The sequence below is a fragment of the Scyliorhinus torazame genome, chromosome 12 (genome assembly GCF_047496885.1).
Source record: "Scyliorhinus torazame isolate Kashiwa2021f chromosome 12, sScyTor2.1, whole genome shotgun sequence".
Lineage (NCBI taxonomy): Eukaryota > Metazoa > Chordata > Chondrichthyes > Carcharhiniformes > Scyliorhinidae > Scyliorhinus > Scyliorhinus torazame.
Window position 1 is genome coordinate 63,336,444 of NC_092718.1, and position 24,098 is coordinate 63,360,541.

The window sequence follows — 24,098 nt, forward strand, 5'->3', positions numbered from 1 at the left end:
CCCCAGGCCAAATATGATTGCGGCTAACAAATATATAAAACTGGCCGCCCTGAAATTCAGCTGGTTAAGATAAGCATCAACTTCCCATGGTTGTGATTTAGGAAAAGACTGGGCAAGGAAATTGTCATACCACTCCCCGCATTGACCACAAGCTGCAAGAGTTTCTGTACTTTAAAAATTTGCATTTCTTGTCTCTCAAAATGGTATTTCGAAAAGAAAAAATGAGGGAGACACACATGGTGACAATCATAATGGGTAATTGGAGTAAGGAGAGAAAGACTAATAAAACAAGATATTAACCAAAGATAATAACAGATACTATGCTTGCACCCCCAGGATTACACGGAAAACAGAAAATACAGGATAAAGCAAGGACTGCTGACATGCGTTTGGATCATCGCTGGACTTCTGCAACTGCACGCGCAACACACGTTTGTTACAAACCCCACACCAGGCCTGAACACTACCACACAACATGACACCCCTAGCCCAGACACCACACCACACATAAAGACATACACCGAAAGCCCCACTTGGTGCGAAAACATTGCCAAATGGAACCCCCTTTCATACACAGTAGAGGCCCTTCTAGTAATTGCAATATTCTGCAGTGTCATTCAGACACTTCGTATCTGTAAATGGCGAGCCAAAGCCTCCTGCTCCCCATTATATACAGTCCGATCCCCCTTCTTTGGAATTCAACAAAACTGAACAAATGTATTAACTGGTGCTAAGAATTAAAATCATGTACCTCTGTAATGTTACCAGAATTAAGTAGGAATGTAATGCTGCTGTTTTAAAAATTTTGGACTGTACATAAGTTCTTTTTGATATTCGCCAGCAGCATGAGAGTAGCTTAGATAGTGTTAGCTAAAAATCAACTGTATGGATAAGTTAAATGTTTAATAGTGACCCGTTAGAGATTAATGAATTTATGATGTGTCAATAAAATTAGGTAAATGCCCCAAAACATAGGACAGAGTAGAGTAGAACCTTGCCTTGACCAAGGGTGACCGGCCCACCAAGGATGAACAGGGATCAATAGTGTGATCCACCACGTTTCGCATTCAGGATCAAGAGGACGGGATGTCGCCATCTGAGATGGCCACCTGCAAAGGACCATGGGAATTATGGCCAACCCAGGACTCAGACAGATACAGAGCTTGTGTGTATTTGAAACACAGGTAGCTAGACCTGATCGAAATCCCCGCTTGTTTGCATTCTAATGGCCCATTTCCCCGGAACAATAGGACTCCACTCAAGAAACCGATACAGCCACAGACTGGACGGCGCCACTCCCTTTACTCAGAGAGCCCAACTTCCAAGGTCAATGACCACGAAGGACCCACCCAGCTACCAAGGCACCTGCCCCTTTATTGGCCGAAATCAAAGGGAGTGATCAGAGCCCTGTCGAACTATTAGTTCCAAAGTTAAGGACCGCCCCAAAGAGCGTGAAATCCCAGGGGGATAAAAGGGAGTACAGCCATGTATTCTGACTCTTTTGGACCCAGCCTCTGCCAGCCTCTTTTGGGATCGGCCTGTGCTCACACCAACTGCAGTATAACGACCAGACAGCCAAGTTCAAGACCAACGATCGGTACCTGATGGATGAGCCCAGCAGAGACAGAGCCACCTCTTCAAACCAGCCATGTGAGATCAAGATAAAGGCCTTATCCATCTGCACAGTGCCGGTCACCTTGAAGTTAAGTATAGGTTATTGTAGCTGATAGGTGTAGTTTAACTCGTAGTAGATATTGTGTTTGCATGTCGAAGTAATCCTTGTGTGTATAAATAAATCACCTTTTGAACTGATTAACTGGTTGTGTGGTCACTTGACCGATATAAGGGAAAGACTTGTGGTTCACCGAGATAAATAGAAATACCCACAGTATTGGCGATGCTGTTGGGTCTTAACATCATATTATAAATAGAGCCTCATTATTAAAAAGGGCAACAATATACAGAGCAGTAGTGATACCCACCCTCTTATATGGCTCAGCGACGTGGACATTGTACAGAAGGCACCTCAAAACCCTGGAGAAATACCATCAGTGCTGCCTGCGCAAGATCCTGATTGGCAGATTAGGTACACCATTGTCAGTGTTCTTGCACAGGCCAACATCACCAGCATCGAATCATAGACCATGCTCAATCAGCTCTGCTGGGTGGGCCTCATCATCCACCTGCCTGACACAAGACTCCCAACATAAACGCTCTTCTTGGAGCTTCAACATGGCAAATGAGCCCCAGGAGGGCAGAGGAAACACTTCAAGGATACCATGAAAGCCTCCTTGAAAACATGCAACATCCCCACCGACATCTGGGAATCCCTGGCCCAAGACCATCCAAAGTGGAGGAAAAACCTCCATGAAATAGCTGAATACTTCAAGTTTCATCACCAAGAGCAAGCTGAAGCTAAGCGTCGACAACAGAAAGAGCGCATGGCAACGTGGGCACCCCAATCACCTGCTCCTCCAACCACCGTCAGCCCCACCTGTGACAAAGACTGGAAGTCTCCAGGGCATTGGACTCTTCAGACCTAAGAACTTATTTTTAGTGTGACATTCTCGACTCCAAGGAACTGCCTATGAGAAGAGACACTTGCACTTCAATGAAGTCTGATGTGGTTTATTTGCAATTCGTAGCCCTGTGCGTGCACCCATGCCTCCCCTATCATCTTCAAAGGGTCACCCACAATCATGCATGTGCAGGGAGCAAAAGTATTAGCCGGGGCCCTTGTGAGCCATGTGCAAGACGTCTATCGCACATGCTGAAACTTTGCTCTTCACACACTCCTCTGCTCCAATGCCCTAGCACTGTAAGTACTACACACTGGGGTTCCCCGTCAGTTGTCAAGTTGAGATGACCTACTGCTCTGTCCACCTCCGCTGCAGCACCAGAATACCTACTTCCAGAATCCACTTTTATTTCTGTATCTCCTCCAAGAACCCATCATCGCGGGACCCTCACCTCCAACTCCATCGACTCCCACAGCCTCGTTAACCCTCAGCACCTCTTCTTAGCACCAATTCCCTTACTTTGTCCCTCCCCAGGACTCATCAGTTGACACCACAGATGCCTCCCTCTGAACCGCCACCCCCAAGCCCGTTCACAACTCCTCCATGTATAAAAAGGTTGTTGGATGAGAAGGCCCATGTGAGTAGTATGTATTGCTGTAAATAAATGTTTATAAAAGTAAAGACAGGCTCCAATACTAACCTTTGCCACCCGTTTTTCTGGAAAATAACAACCCAGACTGAACCTACTGAGGTCTTCATGACGGAAATCTAATAAATAGCAGTCATAGAACATACAGTGCAGAAGGAGGCCATTCGGTCCATCGAGTCTGCACCGACCCACTTAAGCTCTCACTTCCACCCTATCCCCGTAACCCAAATAATCCCTCCAACCTTTTTGGTCACTAAAGGCAACTTCGTATGGCAAATCCACCTAACCTGCACATCTTTGGACTGTGGGAGGAAACCGGAGCACCCGGAGGAAACCCATGCAGACACGGGGAGAACGTGCAGATTCGGCACAGACAGTGGCCCAGCGGGGAATCGAACCTGGGACCCTTGTGCTGTGAAGCCACAGTGCTAGCCACTTGTGCTAGAGTGCTGTCAACGTAGATGTAACGGGAAATTCTGTCTAACTGACTTGTTTTTCTTGAGAAAGTTGTCAGTGGTGCAGTTTATAATGCTGTGACTGGAACTGAAAGCAGGGAGAAAACTGGTACGTGAATAAGGAAGTGACTGAAGAAAAGATAACTTGGAGTGATGCTACCGAGTGGAGTGTCCCAGGGAATGGGGATGAAACCTCTTCTGTTTTCGATCTGTCTCATGAAACCAATGCAAACTGGTCATGCCCACAGATGACACTAAACTAGTGAGAGCTGTAGTGGTGGATGAAGCACAGAGAGACTGACAACAGGAATTTGATAAAAGCTTAATTTGGTATGTCACTCTTTTATTACGCTCCTGTATTATCTTGATATACTACAGAGTGTAATATGTGTTACTCAAACCTCGGTTACTGATGAGGTCTTCTGAAGCTCGATGAAGAAGACTCGAACTCGTCCAGTAGTAACAAAAGGTTTATTGAGTAACTATAACAATAAATGCATGAATTATTTCCTTTAACATTGATACTAGTGATAAGGTTAACAAGATCTAACTACAGTAACTATACGTAACTCCACTAACCATCTGAACTAATCTGATACTGCCCTGGTCACAGTACACCCAAAAGAGAGAGAGAGAGACCCAATGTGGTTTCTTTTATACCCCTGTTGGTCCGGCCCTCTAGTGATCATGTGGTGCTACTGATTACACATTAACCCCTTATGTACATGCACATACAGAGATCACTACATCCCCTTTTTTTTCTTGTGTTACATTTTTTCCGTATGTTGCAAAGAAAATTGAACAGACATAATGGATGCAGTTTGCAAATGCATTACATAAAATCAATGAGTTAATCAGTCAAATGTTAATACATTTAGTCTCTTAGGTTTTTTTCTCGTTTGCTTGAAACAGGTAGATAAATGATGTTATGTACAAGTTGTGATGATATTGATGATTATACAAAGCCAATTAATATTTATGAGTTCAATCTTAATAAAACAATTTATGAGTCCAAACTTTATGAATTTGTTCGGTTGTGTTGCTTTCGTCTTCTGTTGTTGAAGTGGTGATGTTAATGGCGTCATTTCTTTGTGAACGTTGTCAGTGTTCTTGTGTTTAAGTAACCAACAAGTCATCATGAGGTGTTCGAATGGTCGAATCACTTTGTTGTCTGATTTAGACTTTTTTTTCTATGCTTGTGGTAGCGATTTTGTGTTACATCTTTGTTGTCTGACCTGGACTTTTTCCTGTGCTTGCGGTATTGATTCTGTATGTCATCTTTGTTGTCTGACCTGGACTTTTTCCTGTGTTTGCGGTATTGATTCTGTATGTCATCTGCCTTGAAAGCTGGTTTGCTTGTTTGTCGTGGAGCAAATGTGAATTTGTGAGATTCGTTGTCATGCCATGGTATGTTTGTACTCTTGCCATTGTTTTGAGCTGTGTTGTTACATTTTCCTTCATGTGCAGATTTGTACCATGTCGTACAAGTTGTTGTTTCATTGTTGCTGTTTTTGTCGTTTCTGTCTTTGTTGTTTCCGTTGTTGTTCTTGTTGTTGTTTATGTCGTGCTTGTTTCTGTTTTTGTTGCTTTCGTTGTTGTTCTTGTTGTTTTTGTGTGCTTGTTGTCTTTGTTATGCTTCTTGTTGTTGATTTTGTTGTTCTTGTAGTTTTTGTTGGTGTGCTTGTAGTTTTTGTTGTTGTGCTTGTAGTTTTTGTTGTACTTGTAGTTTTTGTTGTTGTTCTTGTTGTGCTTTTTGTTGTTGCTGTTGTTGTTCTTGTTTCTGTTGTGCTTCTTGTGGTTTTTGTTGTTCTTGTTGCGCTCAATGACTGTTCCGCGTGGATAATTCGAGTCATTTTCAATGTTATTTGTGTCAGTGTCCTTTGTGGTATCTGATGTTTCATTGAGCGTTTCTTCTTGAGGATTGTGAGAATGATCTGATGTTGCATTGATCTTGGTGACATCACTCCTTTGTGGTTGATGTGATTCCTCTTTGATTCCTTAGTGCTCCTCTTCTGGAGTCATTTCTGGTTCACTTGAATCATCATTGATTTCTTGGTGCTCCTCTTTTGGAGTCATTTCAGGTTCATTTGAATCATCTTTGGTTTCTTGGTGCTCCTCTTCTGGAGTCAAAATCTTCAAGATTTCATTTTCTTGTGGGTAGTTTAGAGTAGATGAGGTTTTAATTGACGTGGTCTCGCTGGACTCAAGAGTAGTTTCACTTTGAATGTTGAGTGCTTCTGTACATACGAGCTGAGATCTATCAGTCTCGCTGTGATCTTGCACATCTTGTATGTCGAACGTGATCACATTGTCACTATTCTCACATACAGTGGGTAGACATTCAGTGTCTTCTTGTTGGTTAAATGAGCTTGGTAGACTTTCATAGTCTTCTTCTGGTGGCTCAAATAAGCTGGGTAGACTTTCATAGTCTGCTGCTGGTTGCTCAGATAAGGTGGATAGACCTTCATAGTCTTCTTCGTGCACGGTTGTCGCTCTGGAATCTTTAATTGCTTCCATTCTGGAGTCTGTCAACGAGCTCTCTGTGGAGGCTTGCGTCGCTCTCTCTGTGGAGTCTTTCATTGCTCTCTGTGTGGAGTCATGTAGTGTTCTCTCTTTGGAGTTGATCTGTGCTCTCTCAACAGAGCCGTTCTGTGCTCTCTGTGTGGCGTTGTTTTCTTCGTGGCTGATTGACAGGTTGCTGTCATCCAATGTTTCAATGGTCTGCCATTGCATCATGGTATTGGATTCATCTACCAGGGGCTGTTTAGTACTGGGCTAAATCGCTGGTTTTGAAAGCAGACCAAGGCAGACCAGCAGCACAGTTTTGATTCCCGTAACAGCCTCCCCGAACAGGCGCCGGAATGTGGCGACTAGGGGTTTTCACAGTAACTTCATTTGAAGCCTACTTGTGACAATAAGCGATTTTCATTTCATTTCATTTCATTTCATTCATTTCATGAGTAGATTCGTATTGAGCTTTTCAATTGTGTTGCTGATGCTATGATCATCATATCCGAAGAACTCAGCCATGTCTGAGTAGTATTCTTCAATATACAAATCATCTCTTTTTGTTTCGGATTTGTTATTGTGCTCTTCATGTTCTTTTTAAAAAAAAAAAATTTTTTATTAAAGGTTTTCATAAAATATCAATAACAAAATGAGAAAGAAAAAAGAACCCAACAGGGTTAAGTACAAAACACAATCTAAAAAAGCAACCCCCCAAACTCCTCCCCCCCGTACCTAAATAATAAATTAACATTAACACCCCGACTTAAGACAACAGGTATATACACCCCCGCAGACCCTTCCAGTGTAAATAACATAAACAAAAATAAAGTAAACCCCCCCCCAACCCCCCGAGCTGCTGCTGCCATTGACCAATGTCTAGCGTTCTGCCAGAAAGTCTAAGAACGGTTGCCACCGCCTAAAGAACCCTTGTACCGACCCTCTCAAGGCGAATTTCACCCTCTCCAATTTAATGAACCCTGCCATTTGCTCTTCATGTTCAATGAACAAATCATCTTCTTTGGTTTCAGATTTGTCATTGTGCTCTTCACTTTGGGTGGTGCACACTGCTTGTTTCAGGGTACTGTGGAGATTATTTTCAACTGCTGGGAGAAGTTCAGGCATTGTTCTGTCTTTTGAAGTAATAAAATTGGGTTCTGTAGCTTTGAAAGTCTTTTTTTCAATTTTCGGGCATTTCCTCTTTAAGTGGGCGTGGTCCAGGTCGTCTGATGTCATGACGCTCGTGATGTCATGCGTAGGACTCGATTGCGCATGCGCAACCCGAGTGTCTTTTACTGTACGTTCTTTTTGAAACTGCGCATGTGCGGCTTCTCGCACATACGCAAACCACTGTTTTGCCGGTTTGTGTCTTTTAGGGTAGTGCGCATGTCCGGACTGGTCAGACTGCACACGCGCAAGCTGGCTGCCGCTCAGAACTTCCGTCTTCTGTTTCAACCCTGTCTCTGACTCATAGTGAGTATTCGCGCCATTTGTACGGATTACGTTTTCAAGATACTGATTGTTTGTGTGTAAAGACTCAAAGTATTGATTTTGTTTTTGTTCATAAGCAAGTCATTTTTGTATAGCGATTTCTCGAGTTAGATACTTATTTTGTGAAAGTTCTTCCCTCAAATTTTTATCAGATAGTCCATAAATTAATTGATCCATTATCATAGTGTCTCTGAAATCAGCATAATTACAGCCTTGTGCTATTAACTTGAGGTCTGTAATAAAATCAGTGATGGGCTCTCCATTTCTCTGGTATCTATGACAAAAGTTAAATATTTCCAGCATCTCACCTGACTTTTACAATGTTCATTAATTTTTTTGAGTATTACTTCTAATTTGGTGTTGTCTTCACTGTCTAAGTAATTAAAGCAATTGTAGCTTTCTCTAGCTTCATGCCATTCTGTTGAGAGTAGCAGTGCTATTTTCATTGCGTCAGAGGCCGTGCTCAAATCATTAGCTGCGATAGATATTTGGAACATCTGTTCAAACATTTTCCAGTTAGAACTTAAATTACCGGTTGTTTCCAGCTGCCACGGAGCTCCAACGAGTTTCATAGAATAATTAGGCGTCGAGGATCCATATGCTGCGAAGTCTTCCACAGTCGAATATCCGGTTTGAATTTTCTTCTCTTTTTGTCTAACCTAATCTAACTAGTTCTTTTAAAGCCAACATGCCTGGTACTATCTTTTATTACGCTCCCGTATTATCTTGATATACTACGGAGTGTAATATGTGTTACTCAAACCTCGGTTACTGATGAGGTCTTCTGAAGCTCGATGAAGAAGACTCAAACTCGTCCAGTAGTAACAAAAGGTTTATTGAGTAACTATAACAATAATTGCATGATTTCTTTACTTTAACATTGATACCAGTGATAAGGTTAACAAGATCTAACTACAGTAACTATACGTAACTCCACTAACCATCTGAACTAATCTGATACTGCCCTGGTCACAGTACACCCAAAAGAGAGAGAGAGAGAGAGACCTAAGGTGGTTTCTTTTATATTCCTGTTGGTCCTGCCTTCTAGTGACCATGTGGTGCTACTGATTACACATTAACCCCTTATGTACATGCACAAACAGAGATCACTACAGTCACTAACAGATTAAATTCAATCCAGGCAAATGTAAGGTACTTCACAATAGGATGGGGGGGGGGGGGGGGGGGGCGGGAACAGGAGAAAACAAATAGCAGAAGAATGCCACAGATGAGATGGGACATGCATGGATGGATATAGATAGATAACTCATGGTGAAGGAGAAAGGGACTGGGTTGTTAAAGTAGCTTGATCCTGTAACCCATTTATAGGGAAACCATTAACAACAAATAGAATGCTGCATTCAAATGCAAGGTAAATTGAATATAATCAAAGCGATATCATGGTAGAAAATGGAATACTTGCACAAAGAGGAAAAAGGTACTCCTGCATGGAGCAAAACTGACCTTTCAACCCACAACCTGTCTAGATAGAAAGTCTGTTTTTACCTCCACAAAATTACCTGTGGCTACCCCTGCCTCAGTCTATCTTTTAAAACCTCCAGACTAGTCTGTTTCAATCCTTTGTTCGTATCCCTCCAGCCCCCATAATCTTCAGCTCATCCAAAACTCTTCTGTGCATGTCTTATCCTGCTGCACTTCCATCAATCATCATCTCATCCTCGCTGGCTTAGATGAGCATCTGAAATGTAAATTTTTTATCCTTCTGTTTTAAACCATGACCTTAACTGCATTACTGTAACAAGCTCAAACCTAACAACTTTCCCTCAATCTTAACATTTATTGAATTCTATTGTTCATCATCCACTAATGCCTCCCCAACTACTGCTGATAGGCAAATCATGACCTACACGGTAGCACAGTGGTTAGCACTGTTGCTTCACAGCGCCAGGGTCCCAGGTTCGATTCCTGGCTTGGGTCACTGTCTGTGCGGAGTCTGCATGTTTTCCTCGTGTCTGCTTGGATTTCCTCCGGTTTCCTCTCACAAGTCCCAAAAGAAGCGCTGTTCGGCGAATTGGACATTCTGAATTCTCCCTCAGTGTACCCGAACAGGCGCCGGGTTGTGGCGACTAGGGGCTTTTCACAGTAACTTCATTGCAGTGTTAATGAAAGCCTACTTGTGACACTAATAATGATCATTATTATTATTATTGCCTCTTCCTTGTCGATGGTTTCTTTTACATCTGAATAATGCTACGGAAATTAAACTCGCTTTACCCGGGAAATTCTCGACTTTTCTTTTGTATTTCAGTGTTTTATTTCCTACTACTTTCCTGATTAATTTCTGTGATACTGGTAATTTTGAAAGGGCTGATTCCAGTGTTTTAAACAAAAATTGGCGGTAATTCCCAAACTTGAGAACCAAAGGCTACGGGCGCGATTTCATGGAAATGTTTCGAAGTGTGGTAGCGAGCAGGAACTGCCGCGAGCTTCCTGACGCTTGAGCCGGCATGACCGTCACTGGTATCAAATGTTAATTAGTCAACTTAACGAGGCCCTACAGGCTTCACGCTGCAAATGATGGTCCTGCCGGCTGATTCGCCGAGACCACGACACCAGCTCCCCACTTACAAGGGGAGCAGCACTTAAACCGATCCCGCAGAGCAAACCCCGCACAGCCATACCACCGAGGAGACCAGCCTCACGATTCGGGTGTGCCAACCTAACCAGAATGTTGGTTGCGGTCGAGTCCAGACAGGATGCCCTGTTCCCCCGAGGGGCTAGGAGGGTCAGCCACAGGGCAGCCAGTGCCGCCTGGGAGGAAGTGGCAGCGGCCCTCAGCTCAGGAGGACTGGCACCCAGTGTCGTAAGAAGATCTATTACTTCCACAGGACCGCAAGGGGCACCGCCCCGCCTGCCACCCGCCTCCTCCCTCCTAACGACTATGCACCTGGCACCGCCCAGCACCACACCGTTCCCTAGTCCACCTATATCCAGCAGTACTGCCCACGCCTGAGCCCCCCCTCCCAATTCCCCCCACCCGCGATGAACAATGCTGAGCCTCTGGACCAGGTTTACCCAGAGCTGCTGCAGTCGATAAGGTGCGGCCGTGATATTCAGAGGGAGATGTCAGCGACACTCCAGCAGGTCCATAGCTGATTGGAGGAGTCCAAAGGCTACGGCACAGGAGATGGCGGCGACAATGCGTGGCACCGAGGCCAACACTGCTGGCCGCAGTGGAGAGCCTGGTGCATGACGTTGGCAGCATGAGTGGAGGTGTCGAGGGTGTGGCTCAGTCAGTGCCTCAACAGCATGTCCAAATCGCTGGGGGGGGCAAGTCCCAGTCCCAGGTGAACCTTTCCGAGGCTCTGCGGAGCATAACCCAGGATCAGGTGGACATTGCTGGGGCACACCAGAGCATGTCCCAGTCACTGGGAGACGTGTTTTCGTCTCAGGTGGACCTTGCCGGGGCTCTCCAGAGCATGTTCCAGTCACTGAGGAGCATCACCGAGGGCGTTAACACCATAGTGCAGACACTGGGGAGCCGACAGGTCTGGTAGAGCCAGACACGGGAATGCAGAGCTCAATCCAGCTGCCCCTCCATCCTGAGGTGACCCCCAGGGTCCTACAGGCACTGACTGGGAGGAGGGGGCACTGGATGCCAACCCGGAACCACCCTACAGGGTTCTGATGCCGGCTACAATCCTCCGAGTACCTCTCCCCCACCTGACAACAGCGTGTCTCGGAATCAGCCTCTGAAACTGGGTGGCACGGCGAGACATGTGCCGTGAGCAAGTGAGCCAGGGCCCTCCGGCCCCGGGGCAACCAGAGGATGCCTGCCAGGGGCACCAAAGGCCACGGGATGCGGTAAACAGCAGGCTCCCTCCATCACTAATGTGCATCCTGGGGATACACCTAGATGCAGCGGTAGAGCATGTAAGGCAGGTCGAAGATCACTGAGAGTGCACTGGTGAGGAAGGGGGACGGAGGGGTAAGTGGTGTTGGAGGGAGGGGATCAGGGGTTATGGGGAGAAGGCAGGATAATGGGGATGAGAAAATATCAGCCATGATTGAATGGTGGAGCAGACTCGATGGGCCAAGTGGCCTAATTCTGCTCCTATGTCTTATGGTCATATGGAAAGGGAGTGGAAGGGAGAGCTAGGAGCAGTTGGGGTCACAAATGTACAGCATTAAAACACATTGCATCTGACAAATATGACACACCTGGCACATTATTCTGCAATGTGACCGACCTCCAAGCCCCTGCCCCAGTACCCCCGGGCATGGTGGTCCGGAATTTTACCCCTCCCCTCAGGGTATACAACATGCAGGTGATGGGTATGCGCCCGCACTCAGCAGACAGGCAGGAGTCAGATTATGGAATAGATTGAGGAGCACCAGTGCTCAGCTCACAGCCGGTTATCATCACTGCCCTGCCTTCAACACTCACCCGCTGACACATGCCCATCACCCTGGAGTGATGTAGGGTGGTTGGGAGGGGAGAATGGGTGGGGGGGGGGGGGGGGAGGGTGATGGGTGGGTGAGGGGGGAAGCAGGAGGGAATTGGTGAGATGATGGACAAAGGCAGGAAGGACCACTAAGCCTGCTTGGAATCCTGGCCCCCATTCTGCGACCGGGAGGCCATCTCCAGGAAGCTGCAATGTCCCCACCACCTCCCCGGACCTGAATTGCAAGGGCAGCTTCCACGGGGTCCAAGATATCATCCATCTCGTGCAATATTTGTAAGAAATTGGAGAAGGTGAGAGACTGACAACCAATGGTGTCTTCCACCCCGGTACCCTACAGTCCCCCATGCCTCCCCCACCTCCGCCCCCTCACACCCTGCCATCCCTCAGCGTGCCATCCAACTCGTCCTGCCCACGCACTTCCAGCCACAGCGGAGGCCTCTGGACACCGGACCCCAGACCCTGTACCCCAGATACCCGCTCGTAACGTTACCTGGACAGGGCGCTAGTTCCTTCACCGGTGCACACACCCACCCTCTGGTCACGGAAATGTCCCCGGTGCTGAGGCCCAGACCCTGGGTGTTCAGATGTCGACTGCTATAGCCATGGTGTTCAGGCAAAGTATTCAGGCAAAATGTCCAGGCCGCACGGTCTTACTGGGATGCTAGCCAATAACCCCCAGCATGACACACCTACCCACGGGTGAAGCTGTGAAGTGGTCACTTTACTAAGATTACCCTATTAGCAATAGCCTTTAGTCGTGTGCCCAGAGGCTGCCACGGTCAGTGGGAGTTTTGGGTGATTGATGGGACAGACAGGCAAGAGCTGGCTGGAGTTGCCCCCGTTGTGGGTACATACGATTCAGGGGTGCCATGGTGGACCCACGGGCGCTGAGACACCCCCAGCCCAGGGGCGGGCCCCCTCACCGATGGCAGCCCCCACCCCTCCTGACCGAGGTCATCCCCCACGGGGGCCCATCCCCCCTACCGAGCACTGAGGCAGCAACCCCAGTGCCCCCGGGCTCACTGCTCGGGATCGAAGGTTGCTACTCACCTCCTTGGATTCCCACAGGAGCCATTCCACCGTTTTAAAAAAAGATATACTAATCGGCATTCGCGAGACAGCTTAATGGGGAGGCTTATATCACGGGAGACCATTAGATAGGGGATCATTCCCGTTTACGGTATGGAGATTGGCTTTAATTGATGGTTATTGGTTTCTCATCATGCCTCGGCAGGATTCGGTTCTCTTCCACGGGGACGGGATGGTTAGACAGCAGATCGAGGTGTACACGATTATGAGGGGCATGGACAGGGTGGATAGGGAGCAGCTGTTCCCCTTAGTTGAAGGGTCCGTTACGCGCTCAAGGTAAGGGTCAGGAGGTTTGGGAGGGATTTAAGATAAAACCTTTTTACCCAGAGGATTGTGACAGTCTGGAATGCAAGAAGGGCTGTTAAAGGCATGTCCACTTTCCCCAGTTGTTTCCCTTAGCTATAGAACCGTTGGCATTGGCATTGAGAGCGTTGAGGGTCTGGCAGGGGATAGAATGGTGGGGGGGCGGGTTGGAACACAGGGTCTCGCTCTACGCGGACGATCTGCTGCTGTACATATCGGGCCCGCTGGGCGGAATTGGAGGGATTATGGGGATATTCGAGGAATTCGGCCGGTTTTCAGAATACAAATTGAATATGGTAAGAGTGAGGTCTTTGCGATCCAGGCGAGGGGCAGGAGAAGAGACTGGGTGAGTTGCCGTTCAAAGTGGTGGGAGGGAGCTTTCAATATTTGGGTATCCAGGTGGCGCAGGAGTGGCAGCAGCTGCATAAACTGAATTTGCGGCCGGTTGAACAGATGAGGGGGGACTTTCGGAGGCGGGATGCGCTCCCGTTGTCATTGGCGGGACGGGTACAGACACTCAAAATGACGGTCCTCCAGAGGTTTTTGTTTGTTTTCCAGAGTCTCACAATTTTTATTCCCAAGGCGTTCTTCAAAAAGTTCAATGCAGAGATCTCGGGATTTGTTTGGGCGGGTAAAACCCCATGGGTGAAAAAGATTCTGTTGGAGCGGGGGCATGGGTAGGGCTGGCCCATCTGAATTTTATTAACTACTACTGGGTGGCGAACATTGCGATGGTCAGGAAGTGGGTAGTGGGGGAGGGGGAGGTATGGGAATGAGTGGAGGCTGCTTCATTTAAGGACACAAGTTTGGGGGCATTGTTAACGGCACCTCTGCCGTTCTCACTGGCTTGGTATTCCACAAGTCCGGTAGCAGTGGCAGCCCTGAGGGTGTGGGGACAGTGGAGGCAGCACATGGCGGCATCGGTGTGGGCACCGATATGTGACAACCACTGGTTTGCTCCAGGAGGCGGGGTCTGGACGGGGGGTTTTGGAGGTGGCTGCGGGCAGGGATCGAGAGATTTGGAGATCTCTATTGATTAGGGTTTCCCGAGCCTGGAAGAACTGGAGGAGGAGTTTGAGTTGCCAGCGGGGAATGGGTTCCGGTATCTGCAGGTGAGGGCTTTTGTGCGGAGGCAGGTTTTGTCCTTCCCGTACCTGCTGCCCCAGGGGCTACAAGATAAGGTGGTGTCGAGAACAGGAGTAGGAGAGGGGAGTAAGGATAGAACCAATGGAGGGGTGGTTGGGGAAGGTTGCATTGTTTGTGTAAGCCATGTCTGTGCGGAGTCTGCACATCCTCCCCGTGTGTGCGTGGGTTTCCTCCGAGTGCTCAGGTTTCCTCCCACAGTCCAAAGATGTGCAGGTTAGTGCAGACTCGATGGGCCAAATGGCCTACTTCTGCACTGTAAATTCTATGATTTAAATGTTGGCTGGGGTTTGTGCCCGGTGTGGGGGGGGGGGGGGGGGGGGGGTTTGTTGGTTATATTATTGTGATTTTGTTTTTGTTGAAATTTCATGTTTAAAATTGTTAAAATATGTTAAAAAAATATTTTCTAAAAAAAATTAAATTAAATTGGGTTGTCTTTCTGGGAATTAAGAATAATCTAACCTAAATTTGGCGCATAAATAGGAGGAACCTCATTACAATTGAGAAACCACCCCTATACCTAAGAAATTAATTATGCAGCCCAAGACAATGTCAGAACTACACTGGAGCAAACAGGAAGATAGATTTTCTGAACCAGTTTGGGCAAGTCTCACTTGTGGGATTAAGGTAAACATTACATTACTTTAATATTTGATGGATATCGCACTTCAAATATTTTTAATCTAACAATTGAAATTTAAAACTGGATTTTCTGCATGAAATAAGATTGAACCATCTCTTTTTCTAAAACCTATCGAATGTCGCAGTTTACTCTTTCCACCAAGTCTTTGAATTGCACATTCAGTTCTTCAATAAACATTCCCATATTTTAGAACATCTCAAATATTCTCCTGTATCATTAACTCAAGAACTTAACTCCATACTCTATTTGGTTGGAGAATACACGACTGGGGAGTTTTTTTATGAGGATCATACCGGAAATGTGTGGGTTGATGCGTCAGGAAAGAACTGGCAGGTCCCTGTTCTATTGAAAAAGGAAGCTAAGGGTGGGTGGGGGGGTTGGAGGGAGGGCGACTGATTATGTGACTCTGGGTGATTCCTGATTCCTTTTTGTTATTTGTTTGTGTTAACATGCGGGATGTTGCTTGTGGGTTTGGTGGGAGGATGAGATTGTTGTTATTGATATGGGGATTGACATAGCATTCGTATCAAGGTCTTTACAATTATTAAAACTTTTGATAGAGTGGACAGAGCGTTACCATTTGCGGAAAGAGCTTAACTAGAGGTGATCAACATAACACAACATTCCAATAGTGAATTCAGAAGAAATTTCTTTGCATATACATTGGTGAGAATGGAACTTGCGACCCAAAGGACTGGTTGAGACGAATAGGGGTGCATTTAATGGGGAACTAGAGAAGCATATGAGGGCGAAGGGAATAGGAGGATGTGGTGACATATTAAAATGAGAAAGGGTGGATACTCAAGTGAAGCATAAATGTTAGCCTGGGCTCAATGGCCTGTTTCTGTGCCCTATATCCTATGTAATCATATCACAAAGTTTTGATTAGTCATGGAGATGGGCAAGAACAAGCTGAAGTAGAACTTCCAAATTGGAATAGGCTGAATGGCAATGGATTGAAAAGGGATTTAACCCAAGGTAAAATGGAGCCAAAGACTGACAGGAAAAGCTATAATAGAGCAATGGGTGATTTTTAAGGGATAGTGACATTCTAACAAGAGAGAAAGACAGGGAAACCAAAGACAGAGCTCCTTGGATGACGAAGGAGTTAGAGGGTATGGTAAAACAAAAGAAAGCAAGTGGTCAGCAGAATTCTCCAGTAAGTTGAGAGGAAGTGAAGGGGAAGATAAGACCGGCAAAGAGAGAATATAATGGCAGTTAACATAAAAAGGGAACATTAAAATCTTCCACTGGCATGTAAATAGTAAACTGTTGGGTAGCGCTCATTAGAGTGAAAGAGGGTGCTATTTGCCTGGAAGTGCAGGCTACAATATTTAATGAGTATTTGCATCAAGGCTTACTGAGAAAGAGGAAGCTGGCAAAATATCTGTAGAGTGGAGGTGGTTGAGGTAATAGATCGGGTGAAAATTGGTAGGAAGGATGTATTGGGAAGGCTAGCGATACCCAGGTGGTTAAGTCACCCTGGTCCAGATAACTTGCATCCCAGGTGACTAAGGGGAGTGGGGGGTGGGGTCAAGATAGTTGGCAAAATTTTCCAATCTTTCCTAGGTAGGGGGTGTTGGGGTGGGGGCGGGGGAGGCGATATGGGGGGGTTCATAGAATCGTAGAATTTACAATGCAGAAGGAGGCCATTTGACCCATCGAGTCTGCACCGGTCCTTGGAAACAGTGCCCCATTTAAGCCCACACCTCCACCCTATCCCCGTAACCCATAAACCCCACCTAACCTTATTGGGCAGTAAGGGCAATTTAGCATGGCCAATCCACCTAATCTGCATATCTTTGGACTGTGGGAGGAAAGCGGAGCACCCGGAGGAAATCCACGCAGACACAAGGAGAATGTGCAGACTCCACATAGACAGTTACCCAAGCCGGGAATCGAACCTTGGACCCAGGAGCTGTGAAGCAACATTGCTAACCACTGTGCTTTAGTGTTTGAAGACGTGCTGGTATAGGTCACCAACCTCACTTTGGTATCACGTAATGTCAGCAGCATGAACCCTGTTCACCATCACGGGGTGACCACTGACTTGTAACGTGACCATGATCGGTGCTACCTTCGGGGTCGTGACAGAGTTCAGGTGCATCAAACAGTCCTCTTTATCCAGGGGGCCCACGTGCAAGGCTCTGGTTCGCGGTGATCTCGGCGACTACCATGGATGGCGTGCTCTGCATCAAAATTTGCGACTCTAACCATCAAGGGTTCTCCGTTCACATATTTGGCAATGTGGCTGGCTCCCCCTTCATCCTGGAGGGAGGTGTCCCGCCGGTCAGCATTAGCCCCTGGGAGCCTGACCCAGCTGCGGAATTGTCTCTGGGGCGGCCCTTTTGGAGGGGATCTGGCCAGACTGGCATTGCCCTGTGATGCATTGGGGGTTCGAAATGGAGGGTGGGCCAAACTGTGGACGCCATAGTCCATGGACCCCTGCAGCTCCTGCACTCCTTTCTCCCGCGTGCTCCCGGCCTGTTTAAAATCCAAGGAAGGCACCATCAACAGCTTCCTCTGAGTGGTTGTATTGTTTATGCTACACACTAGCCTGTCCCTCAACATTTCGGAGAGCTGGACGCCTTAGGCGGGTCAAGAGGTCAGTGACCGATTCACCTGGAGACTGCATTGCCATATTCAACCAGTAAAATAGAATACCCACAGTACAGAAGGAGGTCACTCGGCCTGTCGTGTCTGCTCTTGAGAATATGGCTCAAGCTATAGAATGGCAAACAGAGTTTTTAGTCTGGAGCTAGAATAGAGCTTGATGGGAAAATGAAATGTCAAACAGAGTTTTTAGTCTAATGGAATTTCAAGGCATTTTGTTATCGCTTATGTTTTTGCGCTAGACAGTTTGCAGTAACAAAACACGGCCTTGGGAATCGTTTCTAATTCTACAGATAACTATATTTTAGCTGAGAGCCACAGAATGCTGTAATTCTCAGGCCTCCTCTAAAGGGGCTGTCCTTAGGAAGGAAACATTGTCATTTAATTATATAAGTAATTATCTGCTGTATTAACTTCGATTTGCAACTGTAGACTCTCTGTTCTACAGTGCTCAAGTCCTGGCCATGAATAAACGTACGTTTGTTGAAGTAACTTGGTGTTCGATTGATCATTTCATCCGGACTGAAGGGAAACGAAAATTCACATTTGGTCGCAGAGGATGGTTCTCACGGAGACTTGCCAGGAGCAGACGGTGTAACTGACAGATCGTGTCCGGAGGCGAAGGAGGGATCGGGCCCCCAAATGCGAGTACCCTTGTTACCACTTTGGTTTCCCCCTCCGCTGTACCGAGCGCGACCTGGTCCTACCGTCTGTTTCTGGAGAGACTCTTACGAGATCAGGTCAGTCCGGCGAACCCGTTACAGTCCGGGTTAGAGGCCCGGGAAGGGTTGGAGTCCCGTAAGAGGTTAGAGTCCTCTTCAAATTCTGGGTGGAGTCCCGTAAGAGGTTAGAGTCCTCTTCAAATTCTGGGTTGGAGTCCTGTAAGAGGTTAGAGCCCTCTTCGAATTCTGGGTTGGAGTCCCGTAAGAGGTTAGAGTCCTCTTCGAATTCTGGATTAGAGGCCCGTAAGAGGCTAGAGTCCTCTTCGCATTAGAAAGGTGCTTGGCTGTTGATGATCCTTCTGGTTGCTTGATACCTTCGCGATAAAAGGTTGCCCTTAAAACAAGTGATTGTCTCAACCAGTGTCTTGACTTGTTCGACAATAGGTTGACTATTGGCTACAGCGTAGAACGGATAACTCTGTCTAAATTATAGTACTTCTCATTAGGTGCGGGTGACGCCTTAAACTCCACAATAAACAGGGTTTCACCGTTGCATACCCTGTCGGAACACTCGAACAATTTCTTAAATCTGTTAGTTCTGTCTTTAATTCTCTGAATCTGTTTGTCTGTTAGTCTGTCAGTCTGTCTCTGTTGTTCTGTCTTTGATTCCCTGAGTCTGTCAATCTGTTTAAGTCAGTCTGTCTTTGTAGTGATGTAATGTTTTTTGACTTTGAGTCTGAGTTTAGCTAAAGATTAGCTCTCTCTCTCTTTTCATGTTTCATTTCCAGACTTTGACCTTCTAAAAGTTACTTTTGAACAATTGCCTCAGCCTCCTGATTGGGTAACGGGGCAGGATAAACCCGTTTAAATTCTTGATTGAATAGGCGATTTAGGATCGCTACCAAAATTAAATAGGTAACCACAAGGATCATCCGAGGATAGGAGACAATGGGTAATACTCTGGATAGCACCTCTGATAGTGGAAGCGCGCTTCAGACTCTTTGTGAACAGTATCCGGAACATTCTCAGCAGCTGCGGCAGTTGTCGGGGGAATTGCATAAGAATTTGGGAAAGGGGAAATGGCCCCTGGGAGGATCAAAAGATTTGCCTACGGTTATAGAGGCACAGCAGATTATTTGGCAACATAACCGTAGCTCCACGGCTAAGAAATTGATTGAGTTATGGCGGGAGTACTGCCAAAAAATTAAAAGATATATCTTTATTGGCTAGTTGGCAGGCTAACGCTTTAAAATTGGGTATTGAATTAACAGAAGGGGGAATTGTTAAGACTGCGGAGGTTTTGAGAAAGGAATGTGCCCACCATAGAAAAAGACCTAAGTCTGTAAAACCCCCCATTTCAAAATCAGGACCGTAGGGTCAAATGGCCGGCCTTGCCTTGACCGAGAGAGATGCTGAGGATGACCCTGAAAATTGGCAATATAGGGGACAACCGATCGTTACACCGCACTACGACCGCCTCCACCTTACATTCAAGCCCTTTATCCACCGCTCCCAACGCCACTACCACCACCTCCACCATCGCAAGGAGGTCCAGCGACTCGCACTCGTTCTAAAACCCATGCTAATCAATTCCCACAGATGAATCAAGAGTTAGTCCTGGGAAAAGAGGGGGCACTAGAGGTGGATTTCCCTGATTACCCAGACGATTATCAACCGCAGTGTCAGTTCCCCGTCCAGCAAGTTCCCAATATAGCATACAACCCTGCCAACCCCCCGGGGCCCAACAACCAGGCACAAATCAGTATATATCAGCCTTGGAAGTCCAACGAGATAATGGCAATCCTGACCAGAGTCCCGGACCGAAAACAATCGCCGGCGGCTTTTATAGACTTCCTCCGCACCATGGTTCAAGTTTATAGTGCTGAAATAAGGGACCTTTGGGCACTAGTCCGTCAGGCCTTACGACCCGAGGAACACAATAGGTTTCTCAACAACGTGGTCCGGCAAACAGGTGCGAATGCGCCCACTTTAGCAGCCCTTCAGGCAATTGTTGCCCAAGATACGGCTCAACAAATTGCCGTATATAACGCCCTCACCACTACTCTGCAGAAACCCGTCGATATCTCTAAAGTAATGGAGACTAAACCAAAAAAGAACGAAGGGGCCGAAGAATTTTTAGAGCGATTCGAAGAAATATATAAAAACCAAGCTGGAAACACTAACTATCAGGAAGGCGGTAACTCTCCCCAATATTGCGCTATGTTGTTAAGTTGTTTGCCCACTCAAGTCTCGGACGCTATCAAAACTAACAATATGGATTGGTCCAATAATACCCCTACTCAGATGGCTCGCGCGGTAAAATATTACTGGCAAGACGGATCAGGCTGCGAACCCACAAAAACTCAATCCAAAATAAAAACGGAATATGTTACAAAGAAAAATGACGAGGCACCACCGGATCCGGTGGGATATCAGATGGAACCTCAGTTTTGTGTACCAGGGTGGGTTACGGCTAGTGGTGAGGGATACGTGACACATCCTAACGGACCCATGACTCCGTCCTACCCTTATGCCCCGTTCCCCGGTTCACAGCCTCCACAACAACTGGAATACGCGCAAGAGGGAGGGGGTGGTGGGTGGGGGGGGGGGCACCCGCCCCATCCATCAATGTCTGTTACACTTGCGGACGCCAGGGACACTGGAGAAGGGATTGTTACTACAACCCTAGGGGAGATCAAGGAGGACAACGCGGTCGCAGGGGAGGAAGAGGTAGAGGAAGAGGTTACACCAACTTTACACAGAATAATCCCTTTCAGTACTGTCCCCGAATCTTGGTCTGCCGTGAGCCGGCCTCCGAAAAAGAGCCTCTCCTTTCCCTCACCATTCATGGCCACGCTCACCCCTCTTTAGTAGACACAGGGGCGACTATGTCCTCTGTCCAATCTTCTCTCTCGCTCCCACTCTCTGAGAAAACACAGAGACTCTCCGGCTTTCAAGGCCAGGTTTGCCAGTACCCCATCTCCGAACCCGTTGCGGTAACTTTCCATGGGGAACAGATCCAACATCAATTTATTATTACTACAGGTCTTAACTGCAACCTTATGGCTCGGGACTTGATATGTGCCTTCGGCTTGCAGATAGAGTGCGGAGATGAAGGTATTGTTGTCCGATGGCCTATAATCCCGGCCCAATACTACACCACCTCTAATCCCCAATGGTGGGCGTTACATTTGGACTACGAACGACTCATGCACGTTACACTGGCTTACGATAGATCAGGCGAGGATAAGCATCTAGAAAACTTTTACGCACCACTTTTGGGAGTCAGTTTCGACATTCAATTAGTCGCTTTTGTAACAGGACCTGAAGGGGAAGCCGAAGCCGTCATAGTCCCAGAACATTTATGGCAACAGACTGGGTATACGACTCCTCATGTCACTAAGAAAGTCAATTTTCCATATCACACGAAAGACCGAGGCCCCATGGTGCAAATGGCCCTTGATTCTGCACATCAAACTTCTACGGATATCCAAATTCTGCCAGGACGCTTACAGCTCCAATTCTACTCGGACGCTCGTTACGCCGCCACTATACTCCGTCATCACCATGCTAGGCCCCTAAACTGTGTAGATACTCGGTTATGGGTTGAAGATCAATATCAGGCTGGTTCCGTTAACATTGAACCCATTCAAGTTCTGCTAAAAACAAATGTCACACTACCCTCCATTTGTCATACCCCTTAAAACCCCAAGCCTTGCCGTCCTTGGAAGCCCTTATTAAACACCTTATCCAGCAGCACATACTAATTCCGTGTCAGTCACCCTGCAACACTCCGATTCTAGCCGTTCCTAAACCCGGCAAGCCTGACCAGTACCGCCTTGTTCAAGACCTCCGATCTATTAATGCCATTGTGCAGCCCCTTCATGCCCTGGTCCCTAATCCAGCTCACATCTTGGCCCAGGTCCCGGTTAATGCCATATTTTTCTCCCTTGTAGATCTTCAACATGCGTTTTTCGCGCTCCCCCTTCACCCTGCTAGCCAGTACCTCTTTGCCTTTACCTATCAGCACCAACAATATACATGGACCCCTCTGCCACAGGGCTTTGTTCATTCACCTACCCTCTTCTCCCGCTGCCTCCAGCAACAACTCCGGCAGCTGGAACTATGGAACGGCTCCATGCTAGTTCAGTACGTTGACGACCTGTTAGTTGCTAGTCCATCAGAACAAAGTTGTAAAGAAGATTCTGCCCAACTGTTGAACCACCTCTCGGCCCTTGGGTACGTAGTTTCGCCTGCAGAAGTATTGATTGCCCAATCAGAAGTAAAATTCTTGGGCATCCTCCTTTCTGCAGATGCACGACCACTGGCGCCTAGCCGTGTGCAGCCCATTTATCATTTTCCAGACCCTTCTACTGCTAAGGACGTTCGCCGATGGCTGGGCATGGTCAATTATTGTCGCCAGTGGATCCCCAATATTCCTCTCGATACCCGCCTTTTAACTCCATTCACTAACCACCCGGGACCCTTTCAGCTAAGCCCAGAGGCTCTAGGGTCTTTTAAAAGGCTCAAGCATGCCCTGATGCAGGCGCCGGCTCTGGGGCGGCCCTTGTACGATCGCCCCTTCCAGCTCTACTGTACTGTACTTTCTGGCTGTGCGACGGCTGTCCTCACCCAGAAACACGGAGATCGTCATCGTCCCGTCGCCTATTATTCCTCGAGGCTGGACCCTGTGGCACTCGGCTATCCCGCCTGCACTCAGATCCTTGCTTCTATTTACAACAGCCTCCAGTCGGCAGCTAACCTTACCCTCCAGCAGGACATTGTGGTTTACAGTTCCCACTCTGTCACGGCACTGCTCGGACAGCTCCAAACCCAACATTTAACCATGGCTCGGCAGAACAAATACGAGATTTATCTCCTGAATAATCCCAAGCTCCAATTTCGACACTGCACCACTATCAATCCAGCAAGTTTTCTCTCCGAACCACCCTCGGAATGCTCACAGCCGGGCCATGATTGCCTGACGCTCCTCAGAGAGGAAGCCTCCGTGCGCGATGATCTCACTGATACTCCCCTGCCCGGTGTAGACTTGACTGTTTTCACCGATGGCAGTGCTTCCATCGGCGAAAGGGGGGATACATTATCAGGGTACGCTGTAGTTAATCAGCAGGGCGAAACCCTGGAAGCAGCAGCATTTGAAACGCCGTTCTCCGCCCAACAAGCCGAGCTATTTGCACTTATCCGAGCGTGCATGTTAGGAGAGAATAAGAAAATAAACATTTACACAGACTCCAGATACGCATTTGGAGTCACACACGACTTCGGTCAATTATGGAAGAACAGGGGATTTCTTACATCTGCAGGCACTCAGATATCCCACAAGCAGTTAGTTTCACAATTACTACAGGCTTTAATGCTCCCTAAACAAATAGCCGTAATAAAGTGCGCTGCGCATACGACAGGCAAAACCCTGGTGGACACGGGTAATCGGCAGGCGGACCACCAAGCCAAAGAGGCTTCTCGCTTAAAAGACATGGTGGTACCAAAAATGATGAGCCAGACTAAAAGCTCTAAGGGTCAGTCTCCCTCTGAAAAACCAATGCGGACCATCACTGACGTCATTCAGTTACAGGAGGAC

General features: G+C 47.2%; 2 long non-coding RNA genes across 3 annotated transcripts in view; one reads left to right on the forward strand and one right to left on the reverse strand.

Moving 5' to 3' along the window:
• LOC140386440 (uncharacterized) overlaps positions 1–1,812 on the forward strand; it is a 46,019-nt gene extending 44,207 nt beyond the window's left edge. For both annotated transcript variants that reach the window (XR_011933618.1, XR_011933619.1), the window contains exon 3: positions 337–1,812. This is a non-coding gene — a long non-coding RNA (uncharacterized lncRNA). The remainder of the gene's footprint in view (positions 1–336) is intronic.
• Positions 1–24,098, reverse strand: part of LOC140386439 (uncharacterized) — a 50,980-nt gene that overhangs the window by 4,794 nt on the left and 22,088 nt on the right. The window lies entirely within an intron of this gene.